The 23,795-nt window shown below is 45.2% G+C and overlaps 1 protein-coding gene across 1 annotated transcript in view; it reads left to right on the plus strand.

Annotated features, from left to right (window-relative positions):
* Positions 1-6,231: 6,231 nt before the first annotated feature.
* Positions 6,232-23,795, plus strand: part of TTC33 (tetratricopeptide repeat domain 33) — a 371,207-nt gene continuing 353,643 nt past the window's right edge. Inside the window, exon 1 of the mRNA XM_089687818.1 lies at positions 6,232-6,310. The gene's annotated coding sequence lies outside the window, so the exon portion shown is untranslated. The remainder of the gene's footprint in view (positions 6,311-23,795) is intronic.

Raw genomic sequence — 23,795 nt, forward strand, 5'->3', positions numbered from 1 at the left:
AGGTTCTCTGTACACCTGGCAAGCTCTGCGGTTCTCTATACACCTGGCACGCTCTATGAGGTTTTCTGTACACCTGGCAGGCTCTATGGTTCTCTGCACACCTGGCAGGCTCTGTAGTTCTCTATATTCCTGGCAGGCTCTATGAGGTTCTATGTACACCTGGAAGGCTCTATTGTTCCCTATACACCTGGCAGGCTCTATGGTTCTCTATACACCTGGCAGGCTCTATGAGGTTCTGTGTACACCTGGAAGGCTCTATTGTTCCCTATACACCTGGCAGGCTCTATGGTTCTCCATACACCTGGCAGGCTCTATGGTTCTCTGTACACCTGGCCGACTCTATGGTTCTCTGTACACCTGGCAGGCTTTATGGTTCCCTGTACACATCGCAGGCTCTATGGTTCTCTGTACACCTAGCTGGCTCTGTGGTTCTCTATACACCTTTCAGGCTCTGTAGTTCTTTATATACCTGCCAGGCTCTATGTAGTTTTCTATACACCTGGCAAGCTTTATGGTTCTCTATAAAGCTGGAAGGCTCTATGGTTCTCTATACACCGGCAGGCTCTATGAGGTTCTCTATACACCTTACAGGCTCTATGAGGTTCTCTATACACCTTGCAGGCTCTATGAAGTTCTCTATACATCTGGAAGGCTCTGTGGACCTCTATACACCTGCAAGGCTCTGTGGTTCTCTGTACACCTGGCAGGCTCTGTGGTTCTCTATATGCCTGGAAGGCTCTGTGGTTCTCTATATGCCTGGAAGGCTCTGTGGTTCTCTATAAGCCTGGCAGGCTCTATGAGGTTCTCTATACATCTGACAGGCTCTGTGGTTCTCTATATGCCTGGAAGGCTCTGTGGTTCTCTATAGGCCTTGCAGGCTGTATGGCTGTCTATACACCTTGCAGGCTCTATGTGGTTCTCTATACACGTGGCTGACGCTATGGTTCTCTGTACACCTGACAGGCTCTATGAGGTTCTCTATACACCTGGCCAGATCTATGGATCTCTGTACACCTGGCAGGCTCTATGGCTCTCTGTACACCTGGCAGGTTCTGTGGTTCTCTGTACACCTGGAAGGCTCTATGAGGTTCTCTGTACACCTGGAAAGCTCTATGGTTCTCTGTGCACCTGGCAGGCTCTGTGGTTCTCTGTACACCTGGATGGCTCTGTGGTTCTCTGTACACCTGGCATGCTTTATGGTTCTGTATACACCTGGCAGGCTCTGTGATTCTCTGTACACCTGGATGGCTCTATGAGGTTTTCTGTACACCTGGCAGGCTCTATGAGGTTCTCTGTACACCTGGCAGGCTCTATGGTTCTCTATACACTTGGCCGGCTCTATGTACACCTGGCAGGCTCTATGGTTCTTACACCTGGCAAGCTCTGTGGTTCTCTACACGTGGCCGGCTCTATGGTTCTCTGTACACCTGCCAGGCTCTGTGGTTCTCTGTACACCTGGCAGGCTCAGTGAGGTTCTCTGTACACCTTGCAGGCTCTGTGGTTCTCTATACACCTGGCATGCTCTATGAGATTTTCTGTACACCTGGCAGGCTCTGTGGTTCTCTATACACCTGGCAGGCTCTATGAGGTTCTATGTACACCTGGAAGGCTCTATTGTTCCCTATACACCTGGCAGGCTCTGTAGTTCTCTATACACCTGGCAGGCTCTGTGGTTCTGTATACACCTGGTCGACTCTATGGTTCTCTATACACCTGACAGGCTCTGTGGTTCTCTATATTCCTGGAAGGCTCTGTGGTTCTCTCTAGGTCTTGCAGGCTTTATGGCTGTCTACAGTATACACCTTGTAGGCTCTATGAGGTTCTGTATACACGTGGCCGACGCTATGGTTCTCTGTACACCTGGCAGGCTCTATGGTTCTCTGTACACCTGGGAGGCTCTATGGTTCTCTATACACCTTGCAGGCTCTATGGTTATCTGTACACCTGGCCGGCTCTGTGATTCACTGTACACCTGGCAGGCTCTGTGGTTCTCTGTACACCTGTAAGGCTCTATGAGGTTCTCTGTACACCTGGCTGGCTCTGTGGTTCTCTGTACACCTGGCAGGCTCTATGAGGTTTTCTGTACACCTGGCAGACTCTGAGGTTTTCTGTACACTTGGCAGGCTCTATGGTTCTGTATACACCTGGATGGCTCTGTGGTTCTCTGTACACCTGGCAGTCTCTGTGGTTCTCTGTACACCTGGCAGTCTCTGTGGTTCTCTGTACACCTGGCAGGCTTTATGGTTCTCTGTACACCTGACAGGCTCTATGGTTCTCTATACACATGGATAGCTTTGTGGTTTTCCATACACCTGGCAGATTCTGTGGTTCTCTATACACCTGGCAGGCTCTATGGTTCTCTATACCCCTGGAAGGCTCTGTGGTTCTCTATATGCCTGGCAGGCTCAATGAGGTTCTCTATAGGCCTGGCAGGCTCTATGGTCCTCTATAAACCTGGCATCCTCTATAGTTTTCTGTACACCTGGAAGGCTCTATGGTTCTCTGTACACCTGGATGGCTCTATGAGGTTCTCTGTACACCTGGCAGGCTCTATGGTTCTCTGTACACCTGGCAGGCTCTGTGAGGTTCTCTGTACACCTGGCAGGCCCTGTGGTTCTCTGTACACCTGGCATGCTCTATGAGGCTTTCTGTACACCTGGCAGGCTCTGTGGTTCTCTGCACACCTGGCAGGCTCTGTGGTTCTCTATACACCTGGCAGGCTCTATGAGGTTCTATGTACACCTCGAAGGCTCTATTGTTCCCTATACACCTGGCAGGCTCTGTGGTTCTCTATATGCCTGGCAGGCTTGATGAGGTTCTCTATAGGCCTGGCAGGCTCTATGGTCCTCTATAAACCTGGCATCCTCTATAGTTTTCTGTACACCTGGCAGGCTCTATGAGGTTCTCTGTACACCTGGCAGGCTCTATGGTTCTCTATACACCTGGCCGGCTCTGTGCTTCTCTGTACACCTGGCAGGCTCAGTGAGGTTCTCTGTACACCTGGCAAGCTCTGCGGTTCTCTATACACCTGGCACGCTCTATGAGGTTTTCTGTACACCTGGCAGGCTCTATGGTTCTCTGCACACCTGGCAGGCTCTGTAGTTCTCTATATTCCTGGCAGGCTCTATGAGGTTCTATGTACACCTGGAAGGCTCTATTGTTCCCTATACACCTGGCAGGCTCTATGGTTCTCTATACACCTGGCAGGCTCTATGAGGTTCTGTGTACACCTGGAAGGCTCTATTGTTCCCTATACACCTGGCAGGCTCTATGGTTCTCCATACACCTGGCAGGCTCTATGGTTCTCTGTACACCTGGCCGACTCTATGGTTCTCTGTACACCTGGCAGGCTTTATGGTTCCCTGTACACATCGCAGGCTCTATGGTTCTCTGTACACCTAGCTGGCTCTGTGGTTCTCTATACACCTTTCAGGCTCTGTAGTTCTTTATATACCTGCCAGGCTCTATGTAGTTTTCTATACACCTGGCAAGCTTTATGGTTCTCTATAAAGCTGGAAGGCTCTATGGTTCTCTATACACCGGCAGGCTCTATGAGGTTCTCTATACACCTTACAGGCTCTATGAGGTTCTCTATACACCTTGCAGGCTCTATGAAGTTCTCTATACATCTGGAAGGCTCTGTGGACCTCTATACACCTGCAAGGCTCTGTGGTTCTCTGTACACCTGGCAGGCTCTGTGGTTCTCTATATGCCTGGAAGGCTCTGTGGTTCTCTATATGCCTGGAAGGCTCTGTGGTTCTCTATAAGCCTGGCAGGCTCTATGAGGTTCTCTATACATCTGACAGGCTCTGTGGTTCTCTATATGCCTGGAAGGCTCTGTGGTTCTCTATAGGCCTTGCAGGCTGTATGGCTGTCTATACACCTTGCAGGCTCTATGTGGTTCTCTATACACGTGGCTGACGCTATGGTTCTCTGTACACCTGACAGGCTCTATGAGGTTCTCTATACACCTGGCCAGATCTATGGATCTCTGTACACCTGGCAGGCTCTATGGCTCTCTGTACACCTGGCAGGTTCTGTGGTTCTCTGTACACCTGGAAGGCTCTATGAGGTTCTCTGTACACCTGGAAAGCTCTATGGTTCTCTGTGCACCTGGCAGGCTCTGTGGTTCTCTGTACACCTGGATGGCTCTGTGGTTCTCTGTACACCTGGCATGCTTTATGGTTCTGTATACACCTGGCAGGCTCTGTGATTCTCTGTACACCTGGATGGCTCTATGAGGTTTTCTGTACACCTGGCAGGCTCTATGAGGTTCTCTGTACACCTGGCAGGCTCTATGGTTCTCTATACACTTGGCCGGCTCTATGTACACCTGGCAGGCTCTATGGTTCTTACACCTGGCAAGCTCTGTGGTTCTCTACACGTGGCCGGCTCTATGGTTCTCTGTACACCTGCCAGGCTCTGTGGTTCTCTGTACACCTGGCAGGCTCAGTGAGGTTCTCTGTACACCTTGCAGGCTCTGTGGTTCTCTATACACCTGGCATGCTCTATGAGATTTTCTGTACACCTGGCAGGCTCTGTGGTTCTCTATACACCTGGCAGGCTCTATGAGGTTCTATGTACACCTGGAAGGCTCTATTGTTCCCTATACACCTGGCAGGCTCTGTAGTTCTCTATACACCTGGCAGGCTCTGTGGTTCTGTATACACCTGGTCGACTCTATGGTTCTCTATACACCTGACAGGCTCTGTGGTTCTCTATATTCCTGGAAGGCTCTGTGGTTCTCTCTAGGTCTTGCAGGCTTTATGGCTGTCTACAGTATACACCTTGTAGGCTCTATGAGGTTCTGTATACACGTGGCCGACGCTATGGTTCTCTGTACACCTGGCAGGCTCTATGGTTCTCTGTACACCTGGGAGGCTCTATGGTTCTCTATACACCTTGCAGGCTCTATGGTTATCTGTACACCTGGCCGGCTCTGTGATTCACTGTACACCTGGCAGGCTCTGTGGTTCTCTGTACACCTGTAAGGCTCTATGAGGTTCTCTGTACACCTGGCTGGCTCTGTGGTTCTCTGTACACCTGGATGGCTCTGTGGTTCTCTGTACACCTGGCAGGCTCTATGAGGTTTTCTGTACACCTGGCAGACTCTGAGGTTTTCTGTACACTTGGCAGGCTCTATGGTTCTGTATACACCTGGATGGCTCTGTGGTTCTCTGTACACCTGGCAGTCTCTGTGGTTCTCTGTACACCTGGCAGTCTCTGTGGTTCTCTGTACACCTGGCAGTCTCTGTGGTTCTCTGTACACCTGGCAGGCTCATTGAGGTTCTCTTTACACCTGGCAGGCTCTGTGGTTCTGTATACAGCTGGCCGACTCTATGGTTCTCTGTACACCTTTCAGGCTCTGTAGTTCTCTATATACCTGCCATGCTCTGTGTGGTTCTCTATACACCGGCAGGCTCTATGGTTCTCTATACACCGGCAGGCTCTATGGTTCTCTATACACCTGGGAGGCTTTATGGTTCTCTATACACTTTGCAGGCTCTATGAGGTTCTCTATACACCTGGAAGGCTCTGTAGTTCTCTGTACACCTGACAGGCTCTGTAGTTCTCTATAGGCCTTGCAGGCTGTATGGCTGTCTATGCACCTTGCAGGCTCTATGAGGTTTTGTATACATGTGGCCGTCGCTATGGTTCTCTGTACACCTGGCAGGCTCTGTGGTTCTCTGTACACCTGGCAGGCTCTGTGGTTCTCTGTACACCCGGCAGGCTCTGTGGTTCTCTGTACACCCGGCAGGCTCTGTGGTTCTCTGTACACCTGGCAGGCTCTGTGGTTCTCTGTACACCCGGCAGGCTCTGTGGTTCTCTGTACACCCGGCAGGCTCTGTGGTTCTGTATACACTTGGAAGGCTCTATGGTTCTGTATACACTTGGAAGGCTCTATGGTTCTGTATACACCTGGCTGGCTCTGTGGTTCTGTATACACCTGGCTGGCTCTATGGTTCTGTATACACCTGGCTGGCTCTGTGGTTCTCTGTACACCTGGCTGGCTCTATGGTTCTGTATACACCTGGCCACCTCTATGGTTTTCTATACACCCGGCTGGCTCTGTAGTTCTGTTCCTGGTTTTTATTTCTCCCTCTCGCCCCATGCCCAGCTGATCTGAAGGGTTAGAATTGTTTTGGCCAACCATGACGAGTCCATGGGAAAAGTGATCAGAAAACATTTTCTCCCATTCTCTCTTTATGTTCCCAGGGTCGATTATGTTTGTCCCGTGTATGGTGCTGTAGGAAGCCCCGCCCTCTGGCAGTGCTGCATAGAGGAAGAGGCAGAGCCGGGCACAGTGCAGGTAATGAAGGGGCAGAGCGGCGATAGTGTACACATACCCTGGAATCACACATACAATGCCGGGGACTGGCCGCCCGCCCGCTCCGGGATGTGTATACTGAGATACAGAGCCGAGGAGGGGGTATTAATGTGCACGGTGCAGGGACCAATCAGATTAGGGAGGTCAGTGGAATAGCAGTTGTGATTGGTTCATAGGTGCCCCTGGTCTATGTATAGGGATGATTAATAGGCAGTCATGTGACCAAGGAAGAAATATCCGTGCCAGTTCTTCTATTGGTTGTCTTACCTGTCCCTCCCTGAGCCCTGGCCTGGGGTACAAACCTGTATGAGTGAGCTATGTGGGGGGAGATAGAAGAATGCTGGGGCAGCTGTGCCTGGCAACCAATCAGAGTCTATCTTTAGCTTGCTCTGGTAGGCTTTGAAAATGAAAGCATGATGCTGATTGGTTGCCAGGCAAAGCTGTGTTTAGTCTTAGTATTTCCCCCCCCCTCCCCACATCTCTGTTTATGGGTGCAACTTTACCGGCTCAGCTGGTCCATCCATCCCCGTGCAGACCATTCCATTGCTGTCAGTTGGGCCGCAGGGGCTGTCTAAACGCATGTGACATCTGTGAGGGTGGATGGCCCTAAACACAGACCACGCGAGTTCACTGACACATCAACGCCCTCATGGATGTCATATTGGGAGTAGCGGCTGTGTCTGTACATCCTCTCTGTCCCAACTGACACAAACAGAGATGCACAGATCACCCCCATGTGGATAAACGCAGCCGTCTGTTGCGTTCACTGTGTGAACGAGGCCTAAGGGCTCCTGTAAGTTAGCAGTTGGGGGCCAGAAAAAAAAACAGCGGTTGAGCCACGCTTTTATTACCCAGCCTTAAGCTGTAAAGGCATCCGGACAAGGTTATGCGCATGCCACAGGCGTGATGCTTTGCTTCCGATATTGGCAAAAGGATCCCCCCCGTCAAGTGAGTGGGCAGTGCCGCATCCATGTGTAATGCACATGTTTGGTACATGCTGGTGCAGCATTTATGGGGTTAAAACAGGCTCTTTTACAAAGCATTTGGCAGGCAGCAAGGAGACAATATGTAACTTCTTCACTGCCTGTCAGATGGCTCTGAAATGCAACCCAAGTGTGGATCACTTTTCATAGGTGCACCAGCACTGCTGCTAGTGTAGATCTAGCCTACAATCATTGAAGGGTTAGTTCACCTTCACCAGAAGCTGTCTATGTAGATAACGGGTGTCTGCAGATAAAACCAACTGAGCAGCTCTAACCAAAGTGGAATAATGCCCTTGTTATAGGTGTAGGCCACTGATGTACCTCTGTTCACTGATCCGGATGGGAGAAATGTATCTAGAATTAAAAGTTTAATCAGTTGTGCCACCACACGGGTTATACAGTGACTTGAAAAAGTATTCATACCCCTTGAAATGTTCCACGTTTTGTCATGTTATAACCAGAAATGTAAATGGATTTTATTGGGATTTGATGTGATAGACCAACACAAAGTGGCACATAATTGTGAAGTGGAAGGAAAATGAGAAATGGTTTTCAACATTGATTACAAATAAATACCTGAAAAGTGTGGCAGCATTTGTATTCAGCCCCCCGGAGTCAATACTTTGTAGGACCACCTTTCACTGCAATTACAGCTGCAAGTCTTTTTGGGGATGTCTCTACCAGCTTTGCACATCTAGAGAGGGACATTTCTGCCCATTCTTCTTTGCAGAATAGCTCTGTCAGGTTGGATGGAGAGCGTCTATGAACAGCAATTTCCAAGTCTTGCCACAGATTCTTAATTGGATTTAGGTCTGGACTTTACCTGGGCCATTCTAACACATGAATATGCTTTTATCTAAACCATTCCATTGTAGCTCTGGCTGGATGTTTCAGGTCGTTGTCCTGCTGGAAGGTGAACCTCCACCCCAATCTCAAGGCTTTTGCAGACTCTAACAGGTTTTCTTCTAAGATTGCCCTGTATTTGGCTCCATCCATCTTCCCATCAACTCTGACCAGCTTCCCTGTCCCTGCTGAAGAAAAGCATCCCCACAACATGATGCTGTCACCACCATGTTTCACGGTGGGGATGACGTGTTCAGGGTGATGTGCAGTTAGTTTTCCACCACACATAGCGTTTTGTTTTTAGGCCAAAAAGTTAAATTTTGGTCTCATCTGACCAGAGCACCTTCTTCCACATGTTAGCTGTGTCCTTCACATCGCTTCTCGCAAACTGCATATGGGACTTTTTATGACTTTCTTTCAACAATGGCTTTCTTCTTGCCACTCTTCCATAAAGACCAGATTTGTGGAGTGCACGACTAATAGTTGTCCTTTGGAAAGATTCTCCCACCTGAGCTGTGGATCTCTGCAGCTCCTCCAGAGTTACCATGGGCCTCTTGGCTGCTTCTCTGATTAATGCTCTCCTTGCCCGGCCTGTCAGTTTAGGTGGACGGCCATGTCTTGGTAGGTTTGCAGTTGTGCCATACTCTTTCCATGTTTGGGTGATGGATTGAACAGTGCTCCTGAGATGTTCAAAGCTTGGGATATTTTTTTTATAACTTAACCCTACTTTAAACTTTTCCCCACTTTTATGCCTGACCTGTCTGGTGTGGTCCTTCATGATGTTGTTTGTTCACTAATGTTCTCTAACAAACCTCTGAAGGCTTCACAGAACAGCTGGATTTATACCTAAATTACACACAGGTGGACTCTATTTACTAATTAGGTGACCTTTGAAGGCAATTGGTTCCACTAGATTTTACTTAGGGCTTACAGAGTAAAGGGGGCTGAATACAAATGCACGCCGCACTCTTCAGATATTTATTTGTAAAATAATTTTGAAAACCGTTTATCATTTTACTTTCGAGGGGTATGAATACTTTTTCAGGGCACTGTATATAGTATTCAGTCCCCATGCAGTAAACTGTACATTGGCAAAACTAAATGTCAACTTTACTTTCGCATCGGCGTGCACCTCAGAGACATTAACCAAAAGGAATCCCCACTGAAAGCCCCCTAGCACAGCATTTCTTACCTATCACCATGCAAAAATTGAAGGTAAAATGGATCTGTGCTCCATACAGACCTGACAGCAGGGGTGGGGGTTACACACAATTCAGTGGCTGTAGCCAGCATGATTTTGTCTAAAACTGACAGGTAGACTCCGGCCTGTCAGGTGAAAGCAGCTGGGCGGTTGCGCTGCCACCCGATTCATTCCACAGCCTGCAATAATATGCTCCCCCCCCAATGCACACTCCTGTCATTTAATCCAGGCTCTGCTTGCCCATGGGGGTGGAGGGGAGCTGTCACTTTCCCTGGCTAGAATAGCTGGTAGAGATTGTACAGCCAATGGATCCCAGAGGAGACATGCAGTCTGAATTTTAGATCCCATATGTCTCAATAAAGAGAACCTGTCACCTAAAACTCATCACGTAGGGGACTTTGTGTCCCCTATGTGATGAAAAAAAAAAGTTTAGTGAAAAAATGTATTTGTTGCAAAAATACACTGCTCAAAAAAATTAAAGGAACACTTTGAAAACACATCAGATCTCAATGGGGAAAAATATGATGGATATATATACTGATATGGACTGGGTAATGTGTTAGGAATGTAAGGATGCCCCATCGTTTGATGGAAATGAAAATTATCAACCTACAGTGGACTGAATTCAAAGACACCCCGAAAATAAAAGTGAAAAAATGATGCAGCAGGGTAGTCCATTTTGCTGAAATTTCATTGCAGCAACTCAAAATGGTCTTCAGTAGTTTGTATGGCCCCCACGTGCTTGTATGCATGCCTGACAATGTCGGGGCATGCTCCTAATGAGACGACGGGTGGTGTCCTGGGGTATTTCCTCCCAGATCTGGACCAGGGCATCACTGAGCTTCTGGACAGTCTGAGGTGCAACCTGGTGGCGTAGGATGGACAGAAACATGATATCCCAGAGGTGTTCTATTGGATAGACCAAGCGAACATGGGGGCCATTCAATGGTATCAATTCCTTCATCCTCCAGGAATTGCTTGCATACTCTTGCCACGAGGCCGGGTATTGTCATGCACCAGGAGGAACCCAGGACCCACTGCACCAGTGTAGGGTCTGACAATGGGTCCTGGTACCTAATAGCAGTCAGGGTGCCATTTTCTAGCCCAGCAATGGGCAAACTACGGCCCGGTGGACCTTTTAATCCGGCCCGCGGAGCTAGGCTCCCGCTAGGCTCCTCTCACAGTCCGCCCTGAAGACCGGTGTAGCATGAAAATCTGTCTCCTATGAGGATCTGTCCCCCTCGATGTATCTGCGCATGTGCCAGAGATCGCCGATCGGCTGCTAATGCCTGAAACTGGCACATGCGCAGATACGTCGAGGGGGACAGATCCTCAGGAGACAGATTTTCATGCTACACCGGAACGGCGCGGGAACACGGCGAGAGGAACTAGCGGAGCAAAGGTAAGTGAATTGACACAGGGGGGACTTGGCTTACTACTTGGGGGGGAATAGTACTGTGGGGGATGAAATACTATATGAGGAATGAATTACTATAGGGGGGATGAATTACTATAGGGGGGATGAATTACTATATGGGGGATGAATTACTATATGGGGGATGAATTACTATAGGGGGGATGAATTACTATATGGGGGATGAATTACTATATGGGGGATTAATTACTATGCTTACTATGGGGGAATATTACTATACTTACTATGGATAACACATACACATCATTCATCTACTCTTGGTCCAGCCCCCGGGTCCAATATATGAACCCATTGCGGCCCTCAAGTCAAAAAGTTTGCCCACCCCTGGTCTAGCCTGTAGAGGTCTGTGCATCCCTCTATGGATATGCCTCCCCAGACCATCACTGACCCACCACCAAAACAGTCATGTTGAACGATGTTACAGGCAGCATAACGTTCTCCACGGCTTCTCCAGACCCTTTCATGTCTGTCACATGGTCAGGGTGAACCTGCTGTCCTCTGTGAAAAGCACAGGGTGCCAATGGTGGACCTGACAATTCCGGTGTTCAATGGCAAATGCCAATTGAGCTCTTTTGTGCCCAGCAGTGAGCACAGGGCCCAATAGAGGACATCGGGCCCTCAGGTCACCCTCATGAAGTCTGTTTCTGATTGTTCAGAGACATTCACACCAGTGGCCTGCTGGAGATCATGTTGTAGGGCTCTGGCAGTGCTCATCCTGTTCCTCCTTGCACAAAGGAGCAGATACCGGTCCTGCTGATGGGTTAAGGACCTTCTATGGCCCTGTCCAGCTCTCCTAGAGTAACTACCTGTCTCTTGGAATCTCCTCCATGCTCTTGAGACTGTGCTGGGAAACACAGCAAACCTTCTGGCAATGGCACATATTGATATGTAGGGTCCAGGTATTTCCTCATGCTACCAGTAGTGACAGTGACTCTAGCCAAATGCAAAACTAGTGAAAAACAGTCAGAAACGATGAGTAGGGAAACAAATGTCAGTGGCCTCCACCTATAAAACCATTACTGTTTTGGGGGTCATCTCATTGTTGCCCATCTAGTGCACCCATTGTTAATTTCATTAACACCAAAGCAGTTGAAACTGATTAACAACTACTCTGCTACTTAACTGACCAGATCAATATCCCAGGAGTTTAATTAACTTGATGTTATACTCTGATTAAAAAGTGTTCCTTTAATTTTTTTGAGCAGTGTATAAAGAAAACAACAAGCAAAACACCCCCCCCGAACATTTAGGGACATATGAACATAAACGCATGCAACTGGGGCACCTATGCATAAAAATGTCAATTGCGATACACATGTTACAAATTGCTGCACATATTAGAGTGAGAGCAATAGTTCTACCACAAGACCTCCTCCATAATTCTAAACACTGTAGGGGCTTTTGAAACCTACAGAACAAAAAGGGTACTGAAGTTTGTCACCGTTTCACATGTGCACACAAATTTAGCGTTTGACATGTTGGGTATCTATTTACTCAGCACAGTCTCTTACTTTATATTTCACCAATTGCAGTAATAGCACGTGACATAAAAAATTGGAACTACCACTATTTTATTCTCTAGGGTGTCTGCTTTCAGAAAATATATAATGCTTGGTGGTTTTGTGTAATTCTAAGGCCTAAAATGATTTTTTAACCACTTGCCCTCCAGAGCATATATCCCCCTTCCTGACCCGCCGCGTTACTTTAACTTACAATTGCGCGGTCATGCAACCCTGCATCCAAATTAAATTTTCTACCCTTTTTTCCCATGGATGGAACTTTCTATCGGTGGTATTTGATCGCTTGTGTGTTTTTTATTTTTTGCGCTATAAATAATAAAAACCCATTATTTTTTACTTTTTGCTATAAAACATGTCCAGTAAAAAAAATTAAAAAAATCTAATTTTGTCATAAATTTAGACCAAAATGTATTCTTCTACATGTCTTTGCTAAAAAAAAAACCCCGAATACATGTAAATTAATTGGTTTACGTGAAAGTTATAGTGTCTACAAATGGCGGTATATATACTAGATTTTAAATAAGAAAATTTTTTATACTAGTAATGGCTGTGATCAGTGACTTATAGCAGGACTGCGGAGGGTATTCTGACACTGGATGGGAACTGACTTAACTGCCACTGACATCCCCAAGTGACACTAATACAGTGATCAGTGCTAATAAAAAGCAGTGACACTGTACTAATGGCAATGGGCAGGAAGGGGTTAACATCTGAGACGATCAAAGGGTTAACTGTGTGCTGTGTGTTTTTTTTACTGTGTGTGCTGTGTAAACATGCTACTTTGTATTGCTCTGCTATGCAGAGCAATACAAAGCAGTCTGCTGGTAGGGTAGAGATCTGTATTGTTTACATACAAACCTTTCCTCTGTCACTGTTCCTCGGCGTTCGCCGGGTGCCAACAGTGAATCTCCGACCGGGACCCAGTGATTGACAGCTGTAGCTGCCAAAGATGGAGCGGGTAGGGTGGCGTGCATGCGCCTCCTAAGCGTAAATACAAAATCACGTAAATAAATAAAGTAATAAAAATGCAGCGCATTATTTTATTTATTTTCTTTGTTATATGTGGGAACACATTATATGCTAACTGCACATTTATTTAGGAGATTTCATTGCGCTGAAGGATTCTATACACAAAATCACGTATATATACATGATTTTGCGCAGCCCTGCCCCCCTGTAGCAGTACTTCTGCTATAGGGCGGTCGGGAATCTGTTAAACATGTGCAAAAAATGCAAAAAGTGGCTCTGGCAGTGAAAGAGTTAAAACTAAGTAAATGACCTTGTGACTTCCATAGTGTCCTGAAAAAAGAAAAATTTCAGATATACTAATTAAACGCCCTTGTACTTAACACTTAATAAAGAATTCAGTTTACAAGTATTCTTGGATTAAGATCTGTGAGCAATGTAATTGCCCCTGCGTTTCGTTGTCTTTATTCTTTTCTTTTTGTTTTTGATGCTCTTTGCGGTCTGAGCTTTTTCCAGTGAAGTACACTATGAATGCTTGCCTGTATGATTTTTTTTATACTGTGGATGTTGTTAAATATAGGTTACAAAAAACTTCTCCATGTCCCTTTTTAAGAGATAATGTGGGCTTGTTTAAGTGGTTTATTTAACCATTGTTCTGTCTCTCCAATCTAAGCATTGATAGTGTGTTCTCTGTAAGTTACAGTTGTGATGAGATAGCGATAACTCCAATCTTAGTTGAATGACACAGGCAGTGACTCAATCCAGAAGACATCTTGTAGATCTTGTGAAGTTTATTCCATAAACTGAGAGAATCTTACAACAATGAACATCGGATAGGTCAAAAGATCATAATGTGATCTGCTTCATGACATGAGGCTAGAAGGTGAAAAGCCTTACTGGGAAAAGGGGTGGGCTATCTATGCAGCATAAACTAAACCAGAGGAAAGGGAGGAGCAGAGACAAAATACAAAGAACACTTAACCTCCCTAGCGGTTTTCCCGAGTCTGGCTCGGGGTTAAATGTAGCTGTCAAAAGCGGTAACCCCAAGCCAGACTTGGGCTCACCGCAATCTAATCACCTGGTGCCAATCTGTGTCCCTGGTCCTGCTCTGCCAGCAGCCATCCCCTCCGTCCATCCCCAGTCTCCTTCCCCGCTTCCCTGCTCCTCTGGTTCCCAGCTATCTCACTCTGATCAGTGTGATCAGCGTGAGTCTGCCGTGCTGTGCCGTCGGGGGGCGGGGCTTGCAGGAGGCGGGAATTATAAAAATCGCTCACTGTCAAAATAAAGTGTTACTCTAGTGCATACATCGTAACTTTACCTCAGATATTTCCATAGTGCAGTTTTTTTAGTTTCTGTGACTAAAAACGGTCTTGCGCTCATGGCTTCCAAAAAGCGCCTCGCTAGTGCTAAAGCGGTTTATGATGAGTTAGCGAACAGCGACAGTGAGGAGCTGCTTGAATTGAGTGATAGCGACTCATGTGGCGATTTATCTTCAGACACCGAAAGTGAAGACAGCGGCGAATCTGAGATTGACTGCGCACATGGTGCACTATCGATTGCAATACGCCAGCGCTGCCAAGATTTCCGTTTACCGGCGTACCTGCTATGAAAATACAAGTTGAAGGTGACAACCCCTTGGCATACTTGGAATTGTTTCTGACCGATGGGGTTATTGAAATTATTGTGACGGAGACAAATAGGTACGCAGTGCAACAACTAGCTGCTCCACAGAGCCGGTTTTCACAAAGCAGAAAGTGGGAACCTGTCACCAAAGAGGAGATTTGGCTGTTTCTCGGCCTCATTATTTTACAAGGAGTGGTGGGGAAACCGCTGCAGAAGTGGTACTGGAGCACTAACAAAATGCCCGCCACGCCGTTCTTTGGCACCATCATGTCAGAGTACAACTTTTCCCTCATTATGAAATGTTTGCACTACCACAAATAATGAGGATTTTGACTAAACAAGTCATCCGGCTCCCAAACTAAAAAAATTTTGGGAACTCTCCCAAATAATTGTCAGGAATTTCCAGCAGAGCTATGTGCCAGAGAGAGACATCAGCATAGGTGAAAGTCTAATGGCCTACAAGGGAAGGCTCAGCTGGATACAGTACATTGCGTCCAAGAGAGCACAATTTGGCGTCAAATCCTACCTGCTGTGCGAATCCTCTACCGGCTACATCTGGACCACAATTATATACACTGGCAAAGGAACAAAATTTGATCCTAAGTATAGCAACTACGGACTGGCAACATCTTCCATCCTGTCATTGATTGAGCTAAACCAAGGCTACTGTGTAATGACGGACAATTTTTACACCTCGCCAGAACTTTACGAGGTTCTTCTTCAGCACAGAATGGATGCCTATGGAACCGTTCGGGCTAACCGGCGCAACCTGCCATCCATGTTTGGAAAAAACAAACTGAAGTCGGGAGAATTAGTTGCCTGGCAGAAAGGCAAAATGATGGCACTGAGATGGTGGGACAAGAAGGATGTGTGCCTAATGAGTACCGTTCACAATGCCTCCACAGGGATGGTACAAACAAAAGGTGGAAAAACATCCAGAAGCCGCAGGTTGTCATTGACTACAACAGGACCAGGGGAGGTGTCAACAGAGCTGACCAAGCTATGACTTTTTATCCTGCGATGAGAAAGCAGCAGAGAAAATACTATAAAAATATTTTCCTGCATCTTCTGGAACAGTGTTTGTGGAATGCCTATATTCTGTTCCGCAAAAACAGTGAAAAGCCTGTGGTTCATGTGGACTGTATATGGAAAGTGGCGGAATCCATCTTCCTCAAACACCATCAGTGTCTGTGGGTAGATCCGGACGACGTGCTGTGGGAGTTGTCAACCCAGAACATCTGACTGGACGTCATTTTATGGACCACATCCCACCAACCCAAAAAAATGCAGCACCTACCAGGATGTGCGTGGTATGTTGCTCTCAGAGTGATGAGAGTGGAAAAAAAATCTGCAAGGAAACGAGGTTCCACTGTCCTGATTGCGATGTCGGACTTTGTGCAGTCCCGTGTTTCAAAATTTACCACACCCGTGATGTTTTCTAAAACAAAATGCAGTGTCTGTATAATATTGTTTGGACAGAGTTCCGTGTGATTTGATTGTATTTAATTTATTTTTATATTATTATTTTTTATTATATTATAATTTATGATTTAATTTATTAAACGTTATTGCACCAAGGATGTCTACTAGACTCTTGTTTAAACAGATTTCAGTGAGTTATTACTAAGAATTACAGGCCTACTATAAAAAAACAACAAATTTCCATTGAAAACAATGTACTGCTTTTAGCACAGAAATACTGACATAATCATACTGCTAGGGAGGTTAAAAGCATATGACAGTCATGTGAAACATGACAACCATGTTCCAGCCAGGGGGCGCTACATCCTGATGAAGCTGAGTTTCCAGTGAAACTGGTTGACATCATGCAGATGTGCATCTTAAGTCAGCAGTCACACCCTTCACTCCTCCCACCTATCTGGGGTCACAAAAGTGTTTTGGAAGCCCGGTTGCCTTTGCCTTTGGCATCCGCATGAAGCACAGTGGTCATATGGAGAGGTGCGCAGTTACCCCAGGCAGCGTTATTGTTTGACCACACACACAACGATCAGGTTGATTGTACGAGGATCTCTTTATGCACGGCCATGTCTGTGGAGGTTCAGAGGTATTTAACCTTCCTGGTGGTATTCCCGAGTGTAGCTCGGGGTTAACTTTTAGTACCAAAAGTGGTAACCCCGAAATACACTCGGGAATACCCTGCAGCGTTGCTCTGGGATCCCTTTTGCACTTACCTTGTCCTTCGCTCCCACGATGTCCCCCATGCAGCATCCCTGGCCATCTCCTCCGGCTGATGCCGGCATCCGGGTTCCGGTCCCTGCGAGCATCGGGACGTGCAGGGGCCGGAACCAGCGGGAAATTTAAAAATGTTAAAAAGTGCCATTCACTAATACAGTAAAATCACATAGTAAAACATACTGTATCAAACCATTTCACATACATTTTGTCCCGAGTGCTTTGTCCTGTGCCCTGCCTGCATTTTTACTGTTCTTTCTGTCTTGAAATTGAGAAAAGTCCATGGCGTCTAAAAAGCGTCCCTTTAGGTCAAAAGCGGTTTTAGACCGGCTAGAGAACAGCGATAGTAAATTAGAATCACTTGCAGAATGGAGTGATAATGATTCGTGGGGAAATTCGTCATCAGACACTGAAAATTATTTTGCGACTAGGCTCAGTGATGTGAGAACTTGGCGCTATATTTCAAATTTCAGTGTTTTTGGTTTGATTATATTATTGAATTAAATTTATTATTATATTATTTTTTATGATTATTTATGATATTAGAATTTATGATTTCGTGTTTCAAATTTTATCATACCCTACCCAGGATGTTTACTAGACTCTAGTTTGGACAGATTTCAGTGAGTTATTCCTAAAAAATTACAGGCCTACAATTAAAAAAAAAGTCATATTTCCATGCAAAAACCTCCGCTAGGGAGGTTAATAGTGGACATGATTGATATCAGGTATTAGAGCCACGCTACCTGTCATCTCTCCTTCTTCTTCCTGCGCTCCACTGCTGAGTTCCAGTCCTGTATGGAAGCTATTGCGGAGTTACTACTGCTGCTCTGCTTGTTGCAATTTTTCCTCCTGGCTATTCTGCTTATTTTGCTAATCTCCATCTACCCCAGAACTCTGAAATTATGTGGATTACTATTGTGGTCTTCCTTATGATGCATCATTGCCTCTGCTACTACCGCTAACCTTCCTGTTGCTTGACATGCTCTTCCCCATTATCCATTTGGGCAGCCACTCTGCACAAAATCACGTGTGTATATATATATACGTGATTCTGCATTTCTGAGTAGGAGGCACGCAAGCGTTCGCTGCCTTTTCCTCGCTGTCATTGGCTCCTGTAAGTGTCAAGCGGCGGGACTCAGCGATCGGCAGAGCAGCTGACAGGACAGAGATCTATGAGTGTAAACAACACAGATCTCTCTTCTGTCAAAGTGTGCTGGTTTTTATCTCTTTGCAAAGCAGGGAAGTAAAAACCAGCACATCCTCTAGTAAAACACTACACAGTACACAGTTACAGTGGATATAAAACGTCTACACACTACTGTTAAAATGTCAGGTTTCTATGCTGTAAAAAAATGAAACAAAGATAAATCCTTTCACAACTTTTTCCACCTTTAATGTGACCTATAAACTGTACAACTTAGTTGAACAACAAAATGAAATCTTTTAGGTGGAGGGAAGTAAAAATAAAATACTAAAATAATATGTTTGTATAAGTGTGCACACCCTTACACTAATAGTTTGTTGAAGCACCTTTTGTTTTTATAACAGGAAGTGCCTGAACAAGGACTTCTGCCTGACCTCACACAGCCTCTTCAGCGATAGCTTCCTGACCAGGCTCTGCTGGTTATGGATCAAAGAACCTTCATTCATTCCTATGGAAAGGCCATCTATTATCCTTTCCAGCAATGGAAGACCTTTCCATAAGAGCAGAGTTTGCCCAAGAGACTTTCAGTGATGTCTAAGTGGACCTGTGCTTACAGGAATGTAGAGGCTTCCACTGCTATTCTCTTTGTGGAAATGCTATTTGCCTGGCTGTCTCTGGTTAATTCCACTTTCATGGGAATAAAAATTGGAAATAAAGTGTACCTAAAGGCAAAATGTTTTTTTTTTAGTTTTACATAGAGTGGAGAGGGATTAGAACACTTGTCAGTTTTTATCTCTGTCTGTGCTCCTGTTAAGGAGATTCGTCCTCCCTATTTGTCCCGTTTACTATTATCATTAAAAGTGAAAGTAAAAGAAAATCCCAAATTTTGTGTTGTTCCCAGAAAAGTAATAGAGGGGAAATCTTCCATTGTGGACACTAGTTCTGGTGACCTGGGGGACCCTAAGGAATTCCCTTAACCACTTTCCTGCTGCCCTAGTAGAAGTACTGCTGCAGGGCAGCAGGGATGCGCAAAATCACATATACATACGTGAATTGCATGTCCGGGTGGGGGGAGCGCATGCGCCGCCCTACCTGCTCCGCTATTAGCAGCTAGGGATGTCAGTCACTGGGTGCTGGCCAGCACTTGGCGATTGTCGGCTAAAGCTGACGGGAGAGACCTATGTGTAAACAACACAGGTCTCTCTTCCGTCAGCATGGACATGCTGCTTTGTATCTCTCTGCACAGTCTCCCTTGCAAAACACAGCACACCACACATAGCATACTGTTAACCCTTTGATCACCCCAGATGTTAACCCCTTCCTGCCCAGTGTCATTAGTACAGTGTCAGTGCTTTTATTAGCACTGATCACTTTATTGGTGTCACTGGGGATGTCAGTGACACCAAATCAGTTCCCCCCCAGTGTCAGAATGCCCACCGCAGTCCCGCATTCCCACTATAAGTCGCTAATCGCCACCATTACTACTATAAAATAAAAATCCAGTATATACACCACCATTTGTAGATGCTATAACTTTCACGTAAACCAATTAATGTTCATGTATTGGGATTTTTTTTTTATCAAAGACATGGATATGTTTTATAGCAAAAAATCAAAAACATTGTTTTTTTGTTTTCAAAATTGTCAGTCTTTTTTGTTTATAGCACAAAAAATAAAAAAAGAGAAGTGACCAAATACCACCAACAAAAAGCTCTATTTGTGGGAAAAAAGGACATAAATTTAATTGGAACAGCTCATGATCCAAAGCACACAATGTAATCTGTAAAACATGGTGGAGGCAGTGTGATGGCATGGGCATGCATGGCTTCCAGTGTCACTGGGTCCCTGGTGTTTATTGATGATGTGATAGAAGCCAGAAGCAGTCGGATGAATTCTGTAGTGTTTAGAGATATACTGTCAGCCCAGATTCAGCCAAATGCAGCAAAGTTGATTGGACGGCACTTCACAGTACAGATGGACAATGATCCAAAACACACTGCGAAAGCAACCCAACAGCTTTTGAAGGAAAAGAAGTGGAATATTCTGCAATGGCTGAGGCAATTACCTGATCTCAATCCATTTGAGCATGCATTTCACTTGCTGAAGGCAAAACTAAAGGCAGAAAGACCCACAAACAAAAAACTCTGAAGACAGCTGCAGTTAGAGCCTTGCAAAGCATCAGAAAGGAGGAAACCCAGTCTTTGGTAATGTCCATGGGTTCCACACCTCAGGTAATCATTGCCAGTAAAGGATTCTCAACAAAATATTCAAAATTAACATTTTATTTATGATTATATTGTCCAATTACTTTTGGTCCCTTGAAAAAGAAGGGATGGCTACTCTTAAGAGCTACAATTTCAAAACCCTTCCTCCAATTTGGATGTACATACCCTCAAATTAAACCTGAGAGTGTGCACTTTCAGTCCATATCCATTATATAACTATAACTTGAATATGTTTTGGTAAATACCTGAAAAAAGCTAAAATTGTGCTGTGTCCAAATATATATGGACCTAACTGTACATACAGCTGTGAGTGTACCTCAGAAAAATGCTCCCTTAGCTTGTCTCAACCTTCCAAAAACCTCTGGTCTGTGGGCGTGGCTTCGGACCAGAGAATAGTAGGTGGAGCTGTGATGTCACACAATCCCTCAGTTATACAGACTGTCCAGCCTCGACTCTAGAACGTGCACAGCTATCTGGCATCTCTGTCTGTGAGCATGTCTCCTGAGTGCATTCAGGGGAATACACAGGTGTCAGTGACTATGTGAGCTCTGCTTACAGCACAGGATCTGTGCTAATCAGAAGAAAGCTGGTAGGAAGGGGTTAATGTTAAAAATCCTCGGAATCCTGCAGCTTAAAGTGTCAATGAGGACCAGGAAACATTCTCATGTAAAACCCTGTAAACAGCAATTCACAAGCCAGGTGCTGTGAATAGAGCAGGACAATAATCAGCAGCAGATTTACCTAGATAAATACAGCATTACTGAAGTGATGCCGATCTATGTCATAAATCACTACTGCTGAGTTCTCAATCTTGTGAAGGCAGAGACCAGCAGGAAGAGGACACCCGCTGCCCCACCACCTTTGGAGTGTATTACATGAAGGCTCATGCTGGTCTCTTCTTCAGCACAGCTGTCACTCACAGGAGAAGGGGTGTGGTGACACCATTTTTCTGCTTGTGTCGGATTTATTCTGTTCAGAAGAGCAGAGGGGATTTCTGGAGAAGGAGATTGCTTCAAGATACCAAACTAAGCTCAAATTCTTAGTAAAGGTCAAATCTATCCAACTGTAGGATTGATTTGTGTTTTTTAGGTTTATAACCACTTTAAGGTCTGCTTCATTGTGGCTAGATTTTGTCAGTCTATTGTAAGAAAAAAATACCTGCGCAGGGTAGTTATTAAAATAGTGTACAAATGCATTCCTTACAAAACTAATGTTAAAATAATTTGCGAAGGTTCATGGAGGTTTTTCCTGCCATTGGGATCTTCATAATCTGTGCCCCTCCGTCCTCCATTGGTTAGGTGCATCGTTGTTTGCAATAGAGCTCTAGACTGACTGAGGGCAATACACTAAAACACAATACAAATGAATGCAGGTGCAATTCCAGCAGCCGTGTGCGCACACCATTGAAATAAAATTCCATCCAAAACCTTATTTTATTATTTTGGGAAGAGTGGGCAAGGGTTACGGCCTTGGCCCAGGGTTTTATTTTGCTCTGTTTCCCTTTCTGGGTGAAATCAATAAATATCAGACAGAGGTTCCCACTCTTTCCACCTTTTGCCTAAAAAAATATAGATTTGTTGAATGGAGCTCAGCTCAGGATTCAAGTTTCTGATTTATGTACATTTCCAACCCTTTTAATATAAATAATAATTGTCGACTAAAATTTTGGCACATAGAAAAGCGTCAGTATTATTTATTGTTGCTTTTTACCTCTAATTGAAACTGCGATGTTGAAATATTTTAAGTGCAGAATCTGCGGTTTTATTACAGATGGCCCTGTCTTCATGTATTACATCCACAGAATATTCAGTTGCATGCTTTAAAATGTTAAATGACTTTCTTGGACCAGAGTAGCTTTGGAGTATTAAGGCCTCATGGGTTGTGTGCTCTAGAATTTAGCATGCGTTTTCTGGAAGGCTGCTGACAGCCAGTGTGTCATTTCGATTTTACCATTCTTGGTGTTGGCATTATTGTTACTAAGGGTCTGTTCACACCAGAGTGCGGTGCAGGAACCCACATTCCGTCCATGTTTCTTGCACCACGTGCACTGCAGTTGCCATCTGCAGGGGGTGTCAATGTTATTTTAAAGACACTCTAAATTCAGCTCGATTGTAGTGAACTTGGTGTAGAGCTATTTACTCTGAGGTCATCACAGAGGACAAGGGGGCACTCTTTATGTCTGGAGGAAAAGAAATGTAATCTCCAAACATGGAAAGGTTTCTTCATAGTGAGAGCTGTGAAAATGTGGAATAGACTCCCTCAAGAGTTGGTTCTGGCCAGCTCAGTGGATTGCTTCAAAAAAGTCCTGGATACTTTCCTAGATACACAGAATATAACTGGATACTAACATTTATAGGTAAAGTTGATCCAGGGAATATCCAATTGCCTCTCGGGGGATCAGGAAGGTATTTTTTTCCCAGCAGGAGCAAATTGGATCATGCTTTGCTGGGTTTTTATGCCTTCCTCTGGATCAACTGTGGGTATAGGATTATAACTTTTTTTTCCTGTAGTTGAACTTGATGGACTTTTGTCTTTTTTCATCCAGACTAACTATGTAACTATGTAAACACAGAACTTTTGCCTGCATCAGATTGCATGGTACAGAAGTACCATGCGATACCGTTGCAGTGAGTTTCCAGAAGTAGTGCATTCGCTACTTTTGGTGTGGTGCATGCAATTTGAGCCTATTCAAAATGAGATTCATGAAATTCAAAAAAGGGCAGCTCTTCCTTCAGCTACTTTAACAGCCTTTCTCAACCTCTCTTGTCCCAGGGGACCCCTTGAAATAATTTTCAAGTGTCCAGGAACCCTTGCTAAAAATGAATAGATCTATAGCATACAGTACATTAGCATGATCAGTAAGTTGTAGATATAATAAATAAGGGAATGTCCTTGGAGCATTTCATACCAATAATTGTCATGAGCAAATAACAATGACTAGAAAATAAGTGTAGACAATTGAAGTTGTAGTGTGCCATCATACTGATGAGTAGAGGTAAGGCACTGGATATGGATCCTCTACCACTGAAGTCCTTAGTGGAGCCAAATGGCTTAGGAACAGAGGCTGTCTACAAAATGGGGGCCCCTCAAAAATGGGGATTACCCAAACTGAGTAGTCTATACACAGCTGTACCAAACAATGATTTATTGATTCAATAAATAACCATGGAAAAGACAACAAACAGCCAGCATATTCTGGTTGCCTGTAGATCTTCTCTGTCCTCAGGGTTTAAGTACAGTAAAGTGGTCCAGGGCAGTCTTTCTCAGCTAGGGGTTCCTTGAGCATTGAGCCATTTCTGCCTCTCAGATAAGCTACTGCTGACACCATTGA

Source organism: Staurois parvus, unplaced genomic scaffold (genome assembly GCF_062004578.1).
Source record: "Staurois parvus isolate SC_StPar_1 unplaced genomic scaffold, SC_StPar_1.0 ptg000438l, whole genome shotgun sequence".
Taxonomy (NCBI): Eukaryota; Metazoa; Chordata; class Amphibia; order Anura; family Ranidae; genus Staurois; species Staurois parvus.